Source organism: Vicugna pacos, chromosome 2 (genome assembly GCF_048564905.1).
Source record: "Vicugna pacos chromosome 2, VicPac4, whole genome shotgun sequence".
Taxonomy (NCBI): Eukaryota; Metazoa; Chordata; class Mammalia; order Artiodactyla; family Camelidae; genus Vicugna; species Vicugna pacos.
In genome coordinates, this window is record NC_132988.1 from 61766083 (window position 1) to 61786225 (window position 20143).

Here is a 20143-nt window from a genome sequence, read left to right on the forward strand (position 1 = left end):
ATGGCAGAGTGACTAGGAGTCTCTCTGGAGCCCCTTTTATAAATAAGTCCTTTTCATGAGGGTGCCACCTTCACGACTAAATCACCCCCAAACAGCTCCATCTACTCACACCATCACCTTTGTAGGGTAGGGTTTCAACACGAATTATGAAGGGACGCAAATATTCAGACCATAGCAGAGACTTGTGACTAGTATTTTTGGGTTTTGACTTTGAACACTAGGTCAGCGTTTTTCCTTTCATGTGAAATGATGCATATAGAAGGTGGAAAAGATTGGGGTCTGAGGACAGGTTTAATCAGTTGTGACTATGTTGCAAGTGGCCTAAATGAAAACGTACAGTGAGGAGTTAGACTTATATGGATTAACTCCTATCAGTTTATACATGACAGATTAAAAAGCAAATGTAATGAAGTCTTCTGGAGAGAGTCAGTGGTGTGAGACTAGCACAGGACTAAATTCAGAACATGAAGAAATGACAACAGTTGATTGTCTGTTTCTCTAACGATTCAGTCAAGAATTCCGAAAAGGGGCAGACAGAGAGAAAGAGGAAAACATATGAGTGCCAAATAATAGTAAGAGTGATAATAATGATAATAGAAAAAAGGATTTTGAAGATCAATCAAAAGCAAGCTCTTGTCAGAAAAAGACAAAAATGTTCATTAATTGTGTTTAACAGCAAGAATTAAGCATGGAAGGAGCATTTCCATTGGATGAATTAGTGATGATTTGAGATGTCAGTAAAAAGTGAGAAAGTAGAACAAAGAATAAAGGTAATTTTTTCAACATGGGCTGTAAGGTGAGAAAGATAAAATAGTAGTCTGGTTATGAGACGGGAAAATCTGAAGTAGTGCAAATGTAAATTCAAAAGAACAAATTGAAAGTAGTTGAAAAGACTACAGAGAGATTTCATAATTAACTAGCATTTTCTTTTTTCACTCTCCTTTGCAAACTTGTGTGTTCCCTGGACATTGGGTCCAGACTGAAGTAAACTGATTATGGGGATAATCTGGACTTTATCAGTGACTTGCAGTATATCACTGTTAAAATGGGCATTGAGAGGTGTTATCCAGAATCAAAATTAAAAATAAGCCAGGGAAACAGTTCAATGTACTAATAACTAGGATACCAGAAATTATAAGATTATGAGGCAAGGAGATTCAATCCAGGTGTAAGCCAATAGACTAGACATTCAAGGAAAAGCCTGGCAGAAATAGGAAGAAAATGTGTGAGGTAGAATCCAGAGTGATTTCCTGAGCTAACTGGATATAGATGACCTTAAAATTTTAAAATATAACTGAAAGATTTAGCCAGTTCTTGAGTCAAAAAGAGTGGCATTTGATTCCTATGGACTGAACTGTGCTCCCTCAAAAGTCTTATGTTAAAGCCCTAACTCTCAATATGACTGTATTTGGAAATAGAGCCTTTGGGAGGTAATTAAGGTTAAATGATGCCATAGGATGGGGCCCTGTTTGAATAGTTTTAATACACTTATAAAAAAAGATACCAGAGCACTCTCTCTCTCTCTCTCTCTCTGTCAAAAAGCATGTGAGGACACAGCAAGAAAGTGACCACTTGCAAGTCAGGAAGAGGGCTCTCACCAGAGACTGAACCCTGCTGGATCTTGATCTTGACCTCTCCAGCATCCAGAACTCTGAGAAAATAAGTTTCTACTGTTTAAGCGACACAACCTGTGGTATTTTGTTGTGGTAACCTGATCAGACTGAGACGCTGATGGAAACTCACATGCGTAAAGAAGGGAGAGGCAGCCCATCTTACTATACAGAAAGCAGCCCACGACATGGGGGGTCTGGGGAACAGACTTTTTAAATTGCCGCTCACTCATGTTGTACAACGTTAATTTAGCCTGTCTTTCAATTTTATTATTGAAATATTATTTGTCTCATTCTGTTGGTATCTAAATAATTATAATTTAGAGAATATCATATTGATTTGTTAAAATAAGATGTTGACCTTTCTTTATAGTAGTTGCTAAGAAATTTAAGCATTCCTAATAGCATGCAAAAACATTAAGGCACGTGCAATCATAAATTAATTCCTGAGACCTGCTTACCAGTAGATTCTGAGGCCAACGCTATTTTTCAAACCAATTGGCAGTATTTTTGATAAGGTATTTCACCAACTCATCAAGAAAAAATGATATGAGAGATTTAGAATATTGGAACATGTTGTTAGACCTATTTAATCAATATAAGAAATATATGATAGTCACAATCAGTGTCAATAACTAATATAGACATTCAAATATTTTTAAAAATTTAGCAGTAATGTTTATTTTACACCTTGTGGACTTCCCCTGATATTTGTAAACATCTAAAAATATAACATGTATTGTTCATTATTTCAAGTTTTCTTTAACTTTCTCCAGCAATGCTTTATAGTTTCAGTTTCTAGACCACTTTTTGTTGAATATATTTTGTTTCATTCTTTAAATGCTATCATAAATTATGCTGGAAAAAGAGACTGCACCTCTATGATCTCTGTTCACTAAAAAGTTAGTGCAGGTAGCATGAGGGTGAACAAAACCAAAAATCTACTGAAATCTGGGTGTATAGTGTGAAGGAGAATGTTTGGGTGACACAGGACCCACTATGTGTTATTGAACAATTACATCTGCCTATAAATGATCTAAATACACAGCAGGTTTTTTCCCAAGGGGTCAGTAAGCATGGTGGACTAGATAAATGCTGTTGTAAAGTTTGTTTACTTTGAGAAAGAGAATTGTCCTTCCTCTCCTTTAAATTCCAAGTGGAACTCCTCTTTGCTGGATTGGCCTTATGATGATTACATATTCATTAATTAGTATGCTTCCTACCCAGATCATGACAAACAGGTGATTAAGGAACCTTTCAGCATGAACACCCAATATAAACTAACTGCTGCAGAATCAAGCAACAGTCAGAGAACCCATATCACATTTGGTGTGTCAGCTTCCTCTTACGGGTCTTACAGATGCTGAGGAAATTAGAAGGAATAGTCAAGGGATTTGTCCTAGCAGGGTGGAAATTATAACAATGTTACTAAGAAATGGTATTAATGGAATTAAGCAGACATTGATGGAATCAAAACAAATGTCTTAATGCAGCACCATCAGAGGTGGGGTAGACTGATGGGAGCCCCCAACATCGAAGGGCCCTAAGAAAACCTCCTCTACTTATCCTCATTTGCAGGAATTTTAAAAGCCAGGAGACAAAAAGGATAATGAGAAATCTGACCCTGAATTGTCACGCTGATAGTGTGTGAAGTTAATGAAAATGAGGATTGAAGATGGAAACAAGGTCTCCCAACACCACATGACCATGCAGGGGAAAGTGGCCAGGGATGGAGAAGAATTCTTTCTGGGACTCTAACCCAGAAGCCCAGTGCACTGTAATGCCAAAACCTTTGATGAAGTCCTAATGGAGATTTAATTGAATTGGGATAATGTGAGGATGCAGTGGTTGACAAGATTAAGGTAAAAGTTTGGAGGAAAAATTAGAATTTTTGAACAGACTTTGTGTGAAGCGTTTGCATCTTTACATGAATCTATTGGGGTGGATATTATGTCTGACTGGCGAACATTTCTTTTATTTAGTATTGTAAAACAGAAGACAAGTAAGTTTGCTCTTCACTCAGTATTCACTGGATACACTAAATGGCAACCAAGAGATTTGTCTGAGCCCACATAGATTATTAGTATGAAACAATATCGGATGCCTGGTGAACAAAGATACTTACCACTTTAATTAAGGACATGTTAGACGTCCGAGTACTGTCATCGACAAGTTTGCTGTAGAACAGCCCTGTGCGGCCTGCGAAAAAGGCAGATGGAGACTAACAATATATTATGGAGGATTCAATTAAGTAGTACCACCTAGAGCAGCAGCAGTCACTAATTTGTTTTCATCGACTGCAGGAAAAACTACAATGAGCTAAGAAGACCAATACTCAATCATTTATCTTACAAATATTTTTTCTTGATCTTGATCTCAAAAAAGAGCCAACTAAATTTTGCCTTCATGTGGGAAGGAGCCCAATTTATGTTAGCTAGAATGACATGGGGTTATTTGAATTCACCAACTTACTGTCGTAATTTGGCTAGGAGGGGGACTACATGCAGTTTCTGAGTATGCTAATACACGACATTGACGATATCATGATAGCATCAAAAACTGAAGAACAAGCAAGGACTGAAGAATGCTGTAAATACACCAAAACCACTGAATTTTATGCTTAATATGAGTGAATAGCAAGGTATATGAGGTATACTTCAACAAAGCTGTTATATAAACAAAAGTAGTATGTTTGTGCATTAGAACTGATAGGGAAACATTTTAATATCTCTAACTTACATATAAGATAGTCACATATTGGTTAATATTTGTATTTGTTAAAATATGTTAATAAATTGTGTCTCTTGAAAAAGAAATCAGAAAAAGAAAAGATGAACTGACTCTGTACCAAGAGCCAGATAAAAAGATCCTTAATAAGGATAATTTATCATCCAAATCAGGATGTTCTGAATGCTAACAGGTATAATTAAAAATTATGCTGGGACAGTAAGTATAAACTAGGATTCTCTCAGGCAAACCAAGATGAAGGACAGGCCTACATTATATAATACTGATGGATGTGGGCTTCCTACTAAATTTGGTGAACATCGATGGGTTAAAATAATGAAAAGAAAATGATTTATATTTTAGAATATTTGTGATTGCAAGAATTGTAGTGTAAGAATGGATGGATTTCAGTAGTTGGCAAGACTGGACAATAGAGACACATTTAGGAGGATGTTAGAGAATTCAGGCAAAAGAGGACAATTGTCTGTAATAAAACAGCTTTGGTGGGAATGGATAAAAGTGGAAGCAGCTGAAAGATAGTAGAGCGTTATATAACAGCTGTTGATTAATGGATAAGGAAGCCAACGGAATGGAAAAGTTTGACGACTGAAAAACGAGAATGATCAGTTGATGGAGATATGAATAGGTGGAATTCTGAACAGAGAGAGCATACATCAAAGGAGCTACTTTACAGTTATCTTACAGTTACTACAACTATTTTGGGAGCAGATACTGGATTTCTCACTGAGACTGAAGAATGTCGGGTGTTTCAGTATGATGGTGTTTGACTCCTGAGAGAAACAGATGAGGTCATCTGAAAGTAAAAAGTGGTTAAGAGGTGGGAGGAGAACAGACGGTTTGAAGCTGTACTTGAGATGAATGGTGAGAGTTGAGTAGAAATAAAAGAAGGGTAGAGATTTAGTACTTTTTGATAGAGATCTAGTGCTGTTTGAGACCATAAATTTGTATAGGCAGCATGTCTGTGGTTACATGAATTTTTTTTCCCAGCAACACTGAGGAGTTCAAATGTAGAAGCAGAGAAGAAAATCCAGGAATAAAATGTAACATTTGATGCAATATAATGTCAGTGGCACAGCAGCTGAGTTTAAATGAGGAATTCTATTGCCTAAGTTAGATGGGCAATCACTGAAGACAGAGAACTGACTGACAGTAACGTGTCAAAAGGCTAGTGGACTTGATAGAGTCAAAGTATATATTAAGTGAGAAGATATCAAGTGAAAAAGATTGTAGTCGGGTATGGGATTATTGAGTTTAACATTTGTGAGTTTATCAGTCATGGTGTTAAATTACAAGTTGTGGTTTTGGAATTAGATGCCGAGCTGAGTTTTGGTAATAGGTATGCTATACTACCTATTCACTAGGACTGCTGTAACAAAGCACCACAAACTGGGTGGCTTAAACAACAGAAGTTTCTTTTCTCAAAACCCTGGAGGCTATACGTCCAAAATCAAGGTATTTCAAAGGTTGATTTCTGCCGAGGGCTGAGAGGGAAAGACCTGATCCAGGCTTCTCTCCTTGGCTTACAGACAACCGTCTTTCCCCATGTCTCTTCACATCGTCTTCCCTCTGTATCTGTTTGCCTCTCTGTCCAAATTTATCCTTTTTTTCATAAGGACACCAGCCATACTGAATTAGGGCCCATCTTCATAACCTCACTTTAACTTAATTACTTCTGTAAAAACCTTATCTCCAAACAAGGTCACATTCTGAGGTGCTGGGAGTAAGGACTTCGACATACCTCTTTTGCAAGGACACTATTCAGAGCATATAAGACTTAGAAGGTTAATGCATTAAGAGGGAAGCGTGATATCTCACATTGCCTCACAAAGACAACATTATCTAGGGCACACGAATCTCTCAGTGTGAAGGAGAGGCAAATTCTTCAGCAACTGAGAGGTGGTTTCTAGAGTAGTGAGGCAGAGATGAAAAGGGTAATATTCCCGGACAGTGTGGATCTCAGTTATACAAAGTTTTCCACTCTGTAAGTGTGGGTAAATGGTATTTGACAGTACGCTGGATAGGGAGGAGGAAGCTGACACGCCCTCCCGACTCTGCAGTCACCGGGGTAGAGAAGAACAAGCAGAAACTATGAGAAGACTGTCAGGGCAGGGGAGCAGGGATGACCGGTTTCCATTCGACAAGTAGGTATAGAAGAATTCTATGAAACAGGCCTAAAGTGAAGATGAAATATCTAAACATGGAAAGTAGGTCCCTGATTGCAGAGTGGAAAATCTAGAAAAGAAGGAAAGGGAGAGGAAGTTGGATCTAAAAAGCAGATGTGCTAAAATGGAAGTGGAGGAAAGAGATTAAAGGACCAACAATGACAAGAAAGGAGATGAGATGGGGACTCAGCATTTTTAAAGTACGAGTGCCAGAATTCCCATTGTGGAGTTGTCAGGCTCCTGGCACTCTAGGTTTTGGAAAGAGCAACAGCCTGTGAAGTCGGGTTAGTACATGTGAGTAAGATCAAAAGCTTCCCAAGAAAAAGCTGGAATTGATTTTGCTGCTAAAGGAATCCAATCCCTAATAACAATAAGGAGTAGAATTAATTAACTGTATTTCTTGTATTCAAAGTCATAATTAATTGAAAAAAGTACCAATGATATAGAGGTCTTTAGAGAAGGGGGTGTGGGGACAGCAGAGAGTTACCGAGGAGATAAAATAATACGTGAGAAAATATTTCTTCTAATTGATGAAATATAGACACTTAAAGGACCCCAATCTTATACTGCAAACAAGCCATGGAGTCAGGTCAGAGGAGGAAGAAAAGGAGACCACTCCAGAAGGAGTTAGCTAAAGCAGACAAGGCGATGTATTAAAGTTTTCTTTTTCAAAAATAATTCTTTTCTCTTTTCTTTGTTGTTATTCCATTTCCCAATTGGAAATAGTGAGGTATCACTTTACTCATCAAAGAAAAAATCTTTAGAAGATTTACAAATCATTTGTTTGCGAATATCTAGAAAAAATTAATCTTTAAATTTTATTTTTAATTGGGGAATACATTATTAATATGTAGAGCTCAGGAGTCTGATGGGATGATAGAAAATGCAACCCTGCTCTGACAAATAGGGCTGCAAACGATTGCTCTAAAAGCTGTAAAGATTTTCCTTAAGGATACATTATAGTCTCAAATTTGTTTAGAATGGGAAGAGGCGGTTGACATCATCTCCAGGCTCTGAAATACTTTTATATGTAAAAATGTGGAGAACTGACTGAGAAGCCCTCAGGAAAGTGATGCCTCTATGGGAAATCTGGCTTTGATGTATACAAGGTACAGAAATCATTTTGCTCAAGTATCTGCAATATGGAAGGACAAGGAGTCCTGGGTATGTAAACTGTCACGGAAATAGAAAGAGCTGGGATTAGTGTTCAGCCACTTCTTTCCAGTCCAGTGATAGGTGGGGGAAGGATTATGAGTTTGAATGTAAAAATCCACTAGACTCAGTCTCTTAGGGACAGATGGCATTTTTAAGGAAAAATACTATATAATTAAAATAAGTATTACAATGTTGGGAACTTAGGATCCATCTAAGAGAACAGAACCAGAGATGGTAGTGAAGTGGTTCATTCTTTTCTCCTTCTCTTCAAAGACCTCTGAAGATAGGACAGGACTCAGTCTCAAGAGCACAAGTGAAGTAAAGAGATTAATCACAGATGGAGGCTACAGTCTTACTGGGCAAAATTCTTAGGTGTCCATTTGGGCACTGTATCACTCGCTTGGTGGTACAGGAAGCATCTTTGCACAGTGGTTACTCATAATTTCTGGCTCCATCATTAATAGATTTGTGATCAGGGCAGCCTTTGGACTGACATATGAATGAGATGGTATAGAATTACTACTGGAAGAATGGCCTGGGAGGAGAAAATGTCATTCTCTTCGTGGGTAGTAAAGTGACTTGTATCATTAAACTAAAACACTGAAGACAATAAGACTTTTCTTACACCCCAACCTATTGACAAGGAGACAATTATCATACCAATTTTGAAGATTATTTAATAATATTTGAAAATATTAATAACAAGGAAATAAGTGGAAGTAAGAGTAATAGTATTAATATATTACCCAAGTTTTGTAAAAAGATTTTACATACAAGCAAAGAACATATCTAAAATAATGATAATATATAGCTTTGAAAAAATACACTAACCTGGACTTACATAAATGCTGTTCTACATGTAACTTAAAAAATGTCTGAAAAACATGACATTATTCATTCTAACCTATGTGTTTAAATTTTAAAATATCTCCAAAAATACCTTTTTTACCAGAACTTGCACATAAGTGAATCTCCTCTTATTGTAAAGATGAAACTGAAGTCTTTACATTACAGAGGTTCACTCAAAAAATATATTAAAAAGGCAAATGCAAAATAGCACTTTCAACACTGCCCTCTAAAGAGAGAAAGGCCAGTGTTTTTGAAATAAATTTCTAAATTTAAAACATACTTTCTATATTCAGAATTTTGCATGTGATTAGAATAAAAGAAAAATCTCAAGAGAACAAAACATGAAGTAAAATACGGACATTTGAGCAATTATCAGAGGAGACAAAAGTCCTTGAACTTAAGAACATTTTCTCAAAAGTAATTTTTTAGCTGTTAGATATCAAAAGAGTCCAGGCTTATTCTGTGTAAAGCAAGACTTCGGAATCCTGCCTTAAAAGCGATTCCAATATGGAAATAATTCTTTATATTTTATAGCTTTATGAAGTCTTTCATCTAAGGATCTCAAAAGGAAATGAAGTAAGTGCAGTGACTGAATTTTTTGAATATTAATGACTTCAAGAAAAATGGAAGCAATTAAAAAGAAATAGAAGTCCACTATAATGAAAGCCACTTTTTAATGTTATACATAAGATTAGCTGGAGAGTTATACAAAAGTGATAGCTGATAGCTATTATTTTGTTTCTGAATTTCTTTCTACACAGTGCAATTATGCTACATGAACAGGGTGGAGATGCCTCTGAAGGAAACGTGTTTTATTCTAGCAGAAAGTTACCCCTTTTATAACTTTCAGAACACTTGCATCCATAAGTGTTTCAATATTAAAGCATATAGAAGCTACAGTCAAGATTATTTACAACTCAAGGCCTCAAATAGAAAAAAAAAAAAAAAACAGTAAACCTGAAAATGCTGCACTGTTCTTTACAGTCAAGGCCACTATTAAGTAGTAACATAGTGGCCTGTGAGATACAATTTACAGGTCTCTAAAAGTCCCATCTGCTCCCAAATGATAGCCGTATATTAAAACAGTTTCTTAGAGGGCCATCTTTATCGAACCCCCTTTTGTCAAAAAAGGCCTCCACTACCTTCTACAGAGTCTTTGTGCAAAGTGCAAAACAAACAGCACTTTTTGGCATGTTAATACGGGACAGCCCTTCCTACATCCTGGCTCAGCCTCAAAAGAGAGTGAAGGGTTTGACAAGGATGGAAAGTGCTGGATTTAACCTCTCTACTCTCCCTTTGGCCAGATACCTTTGTGCAGTGCACATACACTGCCGTACCCACAACACCTTGGTTGCTCTGCAGGTTGAGTCATTGTCAAAAAAGCCATTTTAAAATGCAACTTACATTAGCTAGGAAGAGATAACATATATGTCTGAAGTTATATTAAGAACTTAAATAGAATCAATGTCCTTTTAAACTTCAATTGCATTCATAAAATGTTATTTAGTAGAATTTATTGTCATGTATGCCTCCATTTCTCATAGAAGGAAAAAACATTGGCTAAAGTCCCCAAGAAGGAAAAGCATGGAAATAACCCTTTTGTGTGGCTCACTGCTCCCCATCCGAGACCTGAGGTACATAATTAAATATAGGGGAATAAACTGCACATGTGTTGATCAACCCTTTGTGCTTTCTCTCTGAATCTTTCCCAACCACATGTCCTCAAGATGCACAGATTTTATTTCTCTTGAGTTCAGTAAGCTTCCTGTTACTCTGGGGACACCTCTAGGTAGAACAACACAATTTAAGAGAGAAAAGATGAAGGGGATATATATTAGGAAATATCTGACAGCAGATTTATGCCACATTTTCTTTTTTTTAAATTGAAGTATGGTCAATTTACAATGTGTCAATTTCAGGTGTACTGTATAATAGTTCAGTTATGCATACTCATACAAATATTCATATTCTTTTTCATTAGAGGTTACTACAAGATATTGAATATAGTTCCCTGTGCTATATAATATAAACATGCTTATTTTATATATAGTAGTTAGTATTTGCACATTTCAAACTCTCATTTTATCCCTTTCCACCCACCTTCCCTCTGGTAACTATAAGTTTACTATGTGAGTCTGTTTCTGTTCTGTAGATAAGTTAATTAGTGTTTGCTTTTTTCTTTCCTTCCTTCCTTCCTTCCATCCTGCCTTCCTTTCTTTCTTTTTTTCTTTTTGGCTTTTTTGTTTAGATTCCACATATAAGTGATTTTTCTTTCTCTTTCTGGCTTCCTTCATTTAGGATGATGATCTCCAGATCCATCCATGTTGCTGCAAATGTATGCCATATTTTCTAATTATTTTATCACTGTAAGTTTGACTCCTGTCTTATATTTTAATTGATACAGAAGTCAAGAAGTAAATAGAAGGTATTACTACATATTCCCCAATTTCCAATACTATTTCTTGACAGTAACCACTAGGATTGCTTTACTTTAACAGTAAATTTTTTTTCATTTTCAACTGCTTTTGATCTTAGGAAGTACTTGGATGTTGGTGACATCACAGTATTCTTTGTAGATCTTATACTTTCAATTTCAATTTGTGATAATTATTTAGGGTTTATTACTCTAAAACAAGTAAAAAATGTTATAAACAGCTGTTAATGAGAAGAATTCAAGTCTACAGCTTTCACTATAATTAAAGTGCAAAGGAAGAATGACTAGAGTATCAAAAGGAAAAACATAAAATAAAAAAAAAAATCAGAGAAGAGATAATCCCCAGTGTCCTCCCATTTCAGAACCTTGCCAAGAAACTCCCACTCAGTGGCATGCAAGTAAACAACCCATGCTGAAAAGACATTCTGTTTGAAAGGAAGAGTTTTTAACTGTAATATAATTGAAATGGAATGTCCAGTAACATTAGAATCTCCAGATGCTCTCCATTTGCAAAAGAAAAACATAAACATGATGTAAAGTCAGAAAATCTATATCACAGAAAAGCATGGTGTGGATTTGCGCCTTGTCAAAACAAAATAAAAGAAAACAAAGCGAGCTTTGAAAAAGATCTGCGGAGACCAGCTGGCTTTAATGATGAGAAAGAAACTCAATGGATGAATTATCAAGTCCTGCATGCTTATTAATAATTTACATAATTTTAAAGTCTGACCATCTAAATATGGCCACTAATTATCAAGGGGGAAGTAAATAAGTCGCTGTAGATAAATGAAAGAAAACGTCTGTGCCACCTGATAAAATTACTCACATGTTAAGGTTTTCTTACCCAGAAAATAGTAAATATTTCTACATTTCAAATGAATCATGGAACATAGGAAGATGAACTTAAAATCGAGCTTGGAGAAAGATGAACTATGTGGATAAACACTTAGCTATTTTCATAGGATGACGGTTTGTGATGCTCCTGAGTTCAAAGTGAGATTGTCTAATCCAGTATCAGCCGTAGCTGGCGCAATAAATTCTCCATATGGTACTTCTATATAATTTGTTAAAACAAATCCTTTATTTTCTACCCCATTGTTTAAAAAATCTTACATATGTTTGCAAATATAAATATATACAATTATCTATATAACTACATTTTATAATTATGTAGCTATATGATATATATATATATTTATATCATATCTATATCTATCTGTATACTGAATGGAGGAATAAAAGTCTTTGTTGCTAAACATTAGTTAAGGAAAACAAATACTTCTATTCAATGCGGAAAATTCATGAACTAGTCACAAACCACTTTATGAGAACTGGGGAATGAAAGCTAATCTGAATAAATGAAAGCTAGTAGTGACTTTTAAAAATGAAAATAACATAAGAATGTTTTCAATTCAAAAGGAAAACAGAAGCTATATGTTCAATTTAAAAAAAATTATTACAGCTCAGACAACACAGAAAATTTTATTTAGAACACAAAATTCAGGATAAAATGCTGATAAAAGGTAATTGAAATGACAATGTGCCATGACATGAGAGAGTTTTGGAAGAAAAATGGCTTAATTCAAATCTTTCATTTTTCCATCTACAAATAATACATGTATTGGGAAATTGTAAGGATTAAATGACACAAAGTGTCTAACTTAAAGTAAGTTGTCAATAAATAAAGGGGAAATGGCAAACTCGAAATTATAAACCTGATTCCCTTCCCAAATGCTAGAAAGAACTTTCTTACAGAGTGAAACATATACAATGAAATCTAAGTGGCTTTTAATGATATTTACCAAATGGTATTTTTGGGCATCTCTCAGTGATAAATCTAAACAGAAGTTTATATTCCATGATTCTCATCTCTAGCAGTAGTTATTTAGAGGGAAGTAATATTTGGATATATCCAGAATTGTAAGTTAATCTTCTGATACTTTCCTATTTATTAAACTTTAATTTAGCATTTTACAACTTCTTGATTATATGGTTCAATGAAATACGAACATTAATTTAAAATACAATGGTCACCTAGAGCATGCATGTATTTTAAAATCATCTTCTCATGTTATGAAAGCCTTATATTTTCAAGTGTTATATTTTAAATGTTTTATTATAAATTCAGGCTTTTGAAATATACTGAAGGGTCACATGGGCATGAAGTGCATCCTAATTTAAACTACAACTGGATATAAAAATTAAATATTTGTGAATGGAGTTCTAAATCTTCAGGATCAGTTAAACTATTCATTTGATAACTATATTCTTCTGCCCCTTTAAAAAATATAGTCAGCACTGTCACAGAGAAAATTGTAGCTAAGAGACAATGCACAGAAACAGTCCAGAAGAAGTGAAAATATCTAGAAAAAATTATGCTTGAAACATTTTCATTTATTTCAAGGTTTTTAAATAAAAGCGTAGAAATACATTCCCCCTAAGGCTTTAAACAGCATAGCCTGGATCTTTTCAATTCCCATAAGGTCTATTTCTTGAATGGCTTTTACATGTAAGTAGAACAACCTTCTGCAATTGACTTCAAATATGTTTTCGTATGCCTCGTAGGAACAAAGATGAGGGGAGAAAAAAAAAGCTACAGCCCATGAATACTAGAGACCAGCATTCACATGTTTAAAGTTATTTTTAAAGAATGTGTCTACAAAGTACAACATGAATTGATAAGTTGGCAACTGTCTATAGTTAATATAAGTAAAAACAAAGCCAAAATTTGGGATAAAATGCCAGCTCAGAAGCTTTTGTGTTATTATTGCCAAACTGCTTCTTGACCTTGTGATACTTAGATCAGATCACAGACCGAGGCATTTAAAAATTTATTTCTCGTGGGTTCTGCTTTCAGGAAGATGGAGGAGATTTACTTTTTCCTTTTCTTCCAACTAAGTAAACCTAAAAACCTCAATGTTATGTATAAAACAAACATAGACTTTCAAAGGTGGAGGAAAAAGACAGACTGGGTAGGAAACTGGAGACCCAGAAAATGATGCAGTGGTAGATTCCCTCAGTTTTATTTTTAGTTCATATATCTCAGACGGAGCTGCAGAGGCCAGCCCCTACAAACACAGACAGTCACAGACAATAAAAGCCCCAGCAAAAGCCTTCTCTCTGTAGCCAAAACAATGGAAACGGGTAGCCTAGAAAACCTTTCAGACAATAACTGCTTTCCTACTGTCAAACACCACAAACACAAAACAAACAAACAAACAAACAAACAAAACCCTCCACGCACGTTATCAAAGGCCAAGCGGGAATCCAAGACTTCAACCCCTGTCAGGTTATAACAAGGCACCTTTGAAAGTTAAGTTTATTTGTGAGTTTAACTGGCCCATGAGGTGCTCAGACAGTTGATCAAAGATGTTTCTGGGTGTGTCTGGTCTGTGAGGGTGTTTTTGGATGATCTTAGTAGTTGAGTTGATGGACTGTGTAAAGCAGCTTGCCCTTCCCAGTGTGGATGGACCTCATACAGTTAACTGAAAGCCTGTCTAGAACAAAAAGGCTGACCCTCCTGTGACTGCATTCGAACTGGTACATCAGGTTTTTCATGCCTTCAGACTTACACTTTAACATGGGCTTGTTCCGGGTCACGGACCTAACCGAAATAGAACAGGAACTACACCATGAACTCTCCTGATCTTCAGGTCCTCGGGACTCAGATTGGAGCTACATCCTTGGGTCTCCTGTGTCTCCAGCTTGCTGACGATAAATCCTGAAACTTTCCAGCCTGCACAATTACGTGAGACAACACTTTATAATAAATATCTTTACATATAGATATAGATGAAGGTATTTCTCAAGTAAATACATATGTATGTGTGTGTATGAAGACATCCTAGTGGTTATGTTTCTCTGGAGAATCCCACCTCAGAGCAACAGCATGGTGTCAGAAAAGGCCAATCAGGGAGTCAGGACTTTCAACCCCACCAGGCAGCAATCAGCCCCTTTCCTATGGTTGTTGGTGGGGATGACAAGGGGAGCCTGGACACCATCACTAGGTAACAACAAGTTGCACCTTCTACTCCCCTCTGAGGTGGTGTCAGAGAAAATCTTGTGGAAGTCAGGACTTTCACTACCACCACCCAGTAATAAGACCAGTGACACACTGTGGTGTCAGTGAAAACTAAGTGGGAATCAGTAAGGAGGTGTTCCCGCCCATCCGGCCAGAGAGATCTCACTGTAGGCCTAGTGGGAGCCAGAACTCCCACACACACACAGCCATAGTGAGGAGCCTTCCCCTCAGGTGTCAGTGGATTCTGACCGAGGAACCTAGACTTCAACATTTATCTGGCAATAATGAGGCAGTGCCCCCCCCACTCCAGCCATCTTCTTGTGTCAGAGTGGTATCAAAGGAAGCCAGTTAAACAGAGGTTTAAGTAAGAACTCCAGCCTCATAACATAATATTCAAAATGCCCAAGTTTCAATAATAAATCACTTGTAGTATCAAGAACCAGAAAGATCTAAAACTGAATGAAGAAAGACAAGTGAACAGATCTCCCTAGTTCATATCCTCCACCTAAGAATATAGGCATCGTCCATGGAAACATGTGCCTTTCTGTGTGTTGTATGGTCCAGGTCAAAGTTTATGAAACCCTGGTATAGTCCAAAAACAAGGAAAGCCATTTTGAGAAGACAGATCCACACACAGGCTACTAACTCATCAATCCTGGTCTGTCTCAACTATAGACTCACACAGCTCTACGTCCTTGAAAACCTAGCTGCAGGCCCATTTGACTTTGGTTCTATCATAAGCACCATATGCTAATGGATCTGGGAAGGGTTTTGCCAACCCATGCATTGGGAAAAAGGCAGACAGACCTCAGTGCCAGCTGTGGACCCTGAAACAGCCTTGGGCCAGTTCTAGCTCTTTCTGGCCATGGTCCAGGAACCTCTAAAGAACACTGATTGAGAGTATAGCCCACAGATAAGAGCACCTTTGCAGAAGTCCAGGATCAAGTGGAGAAGTTCCAGTATACCACTGTATCAAAAATAATTAAATAAATAAAATTAATTAAAGCATTAAAAAAAAGGCTTGGATGATTTCATTTGGGTAAGAGAAACTATTTGACTTAACCCACGTCATCCTCCCTCAAGGTTACACAGCTCAGTGCCAAGAGAAACCCTCTTAACCTTGGTTTTCCCCTGCCAGGGAAAGTGAGAGCATAGGAATGTGTGCCTGGCTTCGCCGGCGGTGTGGGATGCAGCCCGAGAGACCAGTTACTCTCTCTCCCCATCAAGAGCACTGAGTATGACTGGGGGTTAGTGAGCAGCCAGGAGAACAGCAGTGAGGACCCAGAGGGGAACACATCAAAGGGACAAGGATGCTACTATCTTGCCATAGACTCCATTGAATGTCTCTCCATGAGCTGCCGGAAACACCTGGCCTGAGAATCCCCCAGCTGGCCCATGGGAACCCCCAGAGCTCTACATGCTTCACCCACACAGCCCTACCCTCTTGCCCAGCTCCCTATGCATGCTCCCAACAGCATACAGAGCTTTTGTAGACTGCTAGTGAGCATGTGCAGAAAGCTGTCCTGGATATGAGAACCTGGAAGAAACCACAAACTTGCACATACAGCACCATGCTAGGGAAAGCAAAAGGGACTCTGCTAACAAAGTGGGTCACCTCAAAGAATCTGATAAATTCCTAGAAACATAAACCCCATCAAGACTGGCTCATGAAGAAATAGAAAATATAAACAGACCAATAATGAATAAGGAGATTAAATCAACAATTAAAACCTCCCCCAAAAGAAAAGCCCTGGACTAGAAAGCTTCACTATCTATCTGATAAGAAGTTAATATCCAAAATATATTAAAGGACTCATACAACTCAATAACAACCAAAAAATCCAACTGAAAAATGGGCAGAGGATCTGAATAGACATGTTTCCAAAGAAGACACACAATGGCCAATAGGTACATGAAAAAGTGCTCAACATCATTAACCACTGGGGAAATATAAATCAAAATCACAATTAGATATTACTTTACACCTATTAGAATAGCTATTACACTGTTAGAATAGCTATTATCAAAAAGACACGAAATAAATATTGTAAGAAAGTTGGAAAAAGGGAAACTTTATGCACTATTGGTGATCATCTAAATTAACACCGCAACTCTGCAAAACAGTATGGAGATTCCTCAGAAAATTAAAAATAAAACTACCATATGATCCAGCAATCCCACTTCTGGCTATATATCTAAAGGGAATTAAATCACTATCATGAAGAGATATCTTTATCCCGTGTTCACTGCAGCATTATTCACAATATCCAAGATATAGAAATACCCTAAGTACCTGACTACTGGTGAATGGAGAAAGAAGATGTGGTATAAAATATATACAATGGGATATTGTTCAGCCTGAGAAACTAGGAAAATCTTCCATTTATGGTAACATGGATGAACCTTGAGGGCATTATGCTAAGTGAAATGAGTCAGACAAAGAGAAATATTGTATAATCTCACATATATGTGGAATCTAAGAAAGCTGAACTCATGGAAACAGAACAGAATGGAATGGTTGTTGACACAAGCTGAGGTCTGGGGGAACTGGGGAGATGTTAATCTAAGGGTACAAACTTCCGGTTATAATATGAATAACTCCTGGGGATCCAATATACAGCATGGTGAGTATAGTTAACAATACTGTATTTTATGTGTAAAAGTTCCTAAGAGAATACATCTTAAATAGTCTTACCACACACACACACACACACACACATGCCACATACACACACATACAAGGTAATTATGGGAGATTGTGGGGATAATAGCTAACCTTACTGTGGTAACTGCTTCACAACATATACATGTGTCAAATCATACAATGTACACCTTAAATGTTGTATGTCAATTATAGCTCTGTAATTCTAGAAAAAAATAAAATGACTCCTTTTTTTTTCAGATTGAGAAAAAGAAACCCCCAAGTTCAAATATTTCTGCCACAGAATAGTTTTAATAAAGAGATAAATAGGCAGATTTTACCAACCTGAAGATTACAATCATACGTTGACTTTTCCTTACAATTATACTGTAATTTTGCAGGATGGCAGTACATATTTTGTCACATATATTTTATCTTGAATCAAACAGCTTTCAAATTATTTTTGTATACTGACCATTAAACTTCTATTAATAACATGATAGCTGTATTGGGAAGAAATTGTGATTAACATTATGTTTTCCTTTTTTTTTTTTCAGAACATGTCTTAACTGCAATGACTTGTTTAGAAAAAAAATTGGGATATATGGGAAGATGATGGAAATTCTTGCTCAGGGGAATTAAATTATAATTATAATAATTTATCATATATCATAGGATCCTAATTCCTTACAATCTAAATTTAAAATACATATTGTACACAATGCTAAAGACAGCATATGTATATTAAAGACAATTTTACTATAATACATAGTTCTATGTGTATACATTCTATCTCCTCTGTATCAAACATGTAAGTCATTTTATTGACAGAGGAAATTTATTTTAGTTATAGTAATATATCTATATACATATATAGATATACATGGAAATAAAAGGTATAAAATTATTCATGTTTTCAGTTTATATCTGCAGCTAGTATCTATTACTATAATTAACTAAAGCATACATAAAGAAATAAAGTGATCTAAAAATCAACTGCATAGAAACAGAATTGTTTAATCTAATTTGAAGAACAAAGAACCAATTTTGCCAATATAATATAACTAATCAGAGTAGATGACACTTAACACACAGGGCATTATGCTGGATAAACCTCTTTGCCCTTCCCTTTCTATATTATGTGCAGCTCAAAGAAAGAATACTTACTAAGCTTCAGAAATGAGACACATCGAAAATAGGACAAGAATTCATAAAATAGAAACCACTGACCTAAGAGACATTAAAAAAAATTATGTCCTTTTTCCATTCCCACATTTATTTTCATTTATTTTAAAGTGTCTCCCCTTGTTGTGTTTTGTCCTTTTACTTGGCTAACTGAATCATCAAGGAGGATTAATGTGACTTTGAACCACCATGGACTTCTTTTTCCTTTTTCTCAGCACCCTTCCTACCTACCTAGGCTAGAGATCCTTTGAAGTCAATGGGCAGCCCACATCAAAGGTGATTAGTAGGGTTCAGAGCAAACAAGAATAGCTTCCTGACAAAGGCTCATACCTTTCCACAAATATCTCCAGCCTGGAGTGTCACACTCTTTTCTAGAAAGCCAAGTTACTTACCTATTCAAGTGAGCTCACTTTTAGTCCCTGTGCCTTAGATCCAAGTGATGCTGTTTATTTGACTGCTTAGGACAAATCTCTCTTTGGGTCACATACTGAACCATGAACTTTTCCTCTTAGGACTTAGCCCATAGTGTGAAACTATCTCTGTGTGTCACCCTTGATAGAATACTGCAAAGAACCTGAAAAATTATGACAGAGTAAAAGGGAAAAGGTAGCGAGTGACAAGCACAAAAATGATGAGATGAATACATTTTGAGATGGTTGCTGAACTCTGACAGCTGACTGAAAGCTAATCAGGCAAAGCACCACTGCCTATGCCAAAGGGAAGTCTGGCAGAGGAGGGGAGCACCCCCTCGTAATTATGGGAAATTGACTAGTATGTTGTAATGGAAAGAGGACCGGCTATGCTTGGAACCTGCCTCTGCTGTAACCCCTGTATAGCTCTGGGCAAGATAATCTTCTTCTTCGAGTCTATTTCTTAATGAAAAGAGTCCAGAGAGGAAAATGTATGTCTCCTTCCAGAATCCTATGATAAAGAATTTAAAAAAAAATTTAATTGCAGAATGTACTCACTGAAATGTTTTCCATCATTATCACTGGTGCTGGAAACTAGCTGGGTTTTAAGGAAAAAAAAGCAAAAGTAATCCACAAAGGATTATTAAAAATAAAGGGAAAACAAGATGCAACACAAAAATAAATCAAATGTCATTTCTTTAGAAATGTCACTAACAAGAAAATGAAAACTGGAAAGCTGAGGAGCAGTAGCTAGTATAATGTCATGTGCAAGAAGATGCTGACTTTGGATGGAAATTTCTTCTTGTATCTCACATATCATCCTGTCATCTGTAGCTACTTCTTACTTTGAACTCAGTGAAGACACAAATGAAAAAAAAACTGCTGCCAAACTTTTCATAATGTTTTGATACTATTCTCTTTTGAGCAA